The sequence below is a fragment of the Stegostoma tigrinum genome, chromosome 11 (genome assembly GCF_030684315.1).
Source record: "Stegostoma tigrinum isolate sSteTig4 chromosome 11, sSteTig4.hap1, whole genome shotgun sequence".
NCBI lineage: Eukaryota > Metazoa > Chordata > Chondrichthyes > Orectolobiformes > Stegostomatidae > Stegostoma > Stegostoma tigrinum.
Window position 1 is genome coordinate 86,302,185 of NC_081364.1, and position 2,677 is coordinate 86,304,861.

Sequence of the window (2,677 nt, forward strand, 5' to 3'; positions counted from 1 at the left end):
CCACAGCAGTGATGGATTTCATGATGAATACATATACACTAGATATCACACAATGTCTTGGTTTATTTTCTATTTAGTCTGCTGTACTTTACTCCACAGAGACCGAGATAATGGTCTGGGGACCTAGGTTTGAATCCCACCATTCCAGATGGTGGAATTTGAGTTTTTTTAAAAAATCTGGTAATAAGAATCTAATGATGACCGTGAATCCATTGCCATTGTTGGAAAAACCTGTGTCCTTTAGGGAAGGAAACTGCCATTCTTATCCAGTAATATCAAGATCCCATGAATGATATTTTTTTTAAAAAAATTTTAAAAATCTGCAAATACATTTATCTCTGTCTTAATTTATTTCACCACCGACAGTTCAAACTGGTTGATGGCTACTTTCACTTTTGATCATGTTGTGGCCATTTCATGGTTGAAACAAAAAAAAATGCATGAATGGAACCACAGTTGTTCTTGTAGGAACAATGCATGCTCTGATATGTTTGAAAAAAAAACCTCATCTCACTTATGAGCCAGATATCAATGCTGACCAGATCCTGATGCTGTGCACCGTGAAAGTGAAATTCTTCACCGTCTTATCCACTTGTGTTGCTATTTCAGGGAGCTATGCACCTCCCAAACTCCTGAACACCTTTGAGAATTTCATCAAACTGACCCCCAATGGCAGGAATGGACAGAGTCAGCTTGGCTTGATGATCATAATTCAGGCTCAACCAATCTCCTGGAGCATTTTGAGAATGCAATTAGTAGTGAGTGTGGCCACCTCTCTGTACTGTAGTGATACAGATCCTCTGATCCTGCTTGCCCCAAATGGCTGATATTGAATGATTCATTGGAAATGCTGTGTCAGGATCTCCTGACTTAATCCTGTCTCCCTTGCCCTGACTGAGAACTGTTTCCCTGAGACTTTGAGACGTGAGCATTTGGTCAAAACACGTGTTTGTTGCCACAGCTGCTAACCAGCCGTTAACTGACTGCTGGTAATAACAGTGAACAGCTGCCTGGCTTACGCCTGTGATAAACAACCAGGCAAGACAGGAGCACTGTGAAACATTAAGTTCTAGTTGAGACGTCAAAGTGCAAAAATGCCAGGGAAAGGCAGAGATATTGTGGCAGAACACGTCTCAGGTGCTAAACAGCTTGCAGAGTTCTTACAGAAAGCATGTACTTTGCGGACAGGCAATTCTGCATCTTGATGTAGCATTTTTATCTAACTTCTGGCTCATCTTGCTAGATTTGCAAATATCTCCACGTCTGGCTAATGTGAGAATTGGCTTGGTCATTTACAGTTGTGTCCCATGTCAGCGAATTGATAATCTGATTAAACTCACAGGCCTTGACTTGAGAGAAATAAAGCACAAGTTTGATTGGGTGCTGTTGCACTCAAATGAAAAACGTGCATTGTATATGCCATATCCTTTCCTGGCTCACAGTGTTTCCAAAATCTCTAGTTCAATACATCCCAAGTCATCATCATCAGAGGCAAAACTAGTGAATACTTCGATCACTTCATCTTTTGTTTTTTTCTGAAATGCTATTTGTAATGAGGTAGTATTGGCAGGCAATTTTCTTTTACTTCTGATGCCATGTGTGACTCTTCAGGGATGGTGTTGGTGGGAAGATGCGACATGCACCACGGATGAGGCACGAACATTCAGAGCAAGTGCTGAGCATGCAGAAAAGGAGAGATGAACGGTTACCTTGGAAAAAGCACATTTGGAGAAAGTTGGGTGAGAGTGCTGAGAGAAAGGACTTTGGCGGCATGGTGGCTCTGTGTTTAGCGCTGCTGCCTCACTGCACCAGGACACGTGTTTGATTCCAGCCTTAGGTGACTGCCTGTGTGGAGTTTGCACATTCTCTCTGTGTCTGTGTGGGTTTCCTCAGAGTGCTCCCGCAGTCCAAAAGATGTGCAGGCTAGGTGGATTAGCCATGTTAAATTGCCTGTAGTGTTAAGGGAGAGGTCGATTAGGTGGGGTATAGGTCTGGCTGGGATGCTCTGAGGTTTGATGAGGACTTGTTGGGCTGAAGGGCTGTTATAGTTCCAGAGTGCTGAACTGCTGTAGATTACAAGGTCCGGAGCTGGATGAACACAGCAGGCCAAGCAGCAAAGGAGCAGGAAGTGTGATGCCTCAGGCCTAGACACCCTTCTTCAGTTTTTGATCAGGCTGTTTTAAAATTGGTTTAACGAGACTGCACCATTCCTGCAAATACTGCAATACCAGGATGATGCTTGGAGAGGACAGAGCAAGCTCCTGTTCCAAAAATTGGTTTAATATAGGGTCCTTAAGTAAAGAACATATCAGATACTAAAGCTGATAAGAACATTTTTTTAATTTGAAAAAATATACTTTATTCATAAGATGTACAAAAAAAAACACATTCATACACCTACCCAGTCATGCAAGCTGCTCTGGGTTACCCAGGGTGTACGTCCACCAACTAAAGGGGAAAAAAAAACAAAGCAAAGAAAATACACCGGCAGTCTTCACCCCGCACAGTCCCCGTTGGCCCCCTGACCAGTTGGGGGAGGCGCCAGCTGGGCTCAGTTACCAGATAGGGCACTTGTTTCTATTCTGGACGAGGGGTTTCATACAGTGGTCTTTCCCCACCGCGCCTTGGCGGCGGCTGCCCCGAGCTTTAGTGTGTCACTCAGCACATAGTCCTGGAC

General features: G+C 43.7%; 1 pseudogene; it reads right to left on the bottom strand.

Moving 5' to 3' along the window:
* Nucleotides 1-2,194: 2,194 nt before the first annotated feature.
* Nucleotides 2,195-2,355, bottom strand: LOC132210278 (U2 spliceosomal RNA; annotated as a pseudogene).
* Between the last annotated feature and the right edge of the window lie 322 nt (nucleotides 2,356-2,677).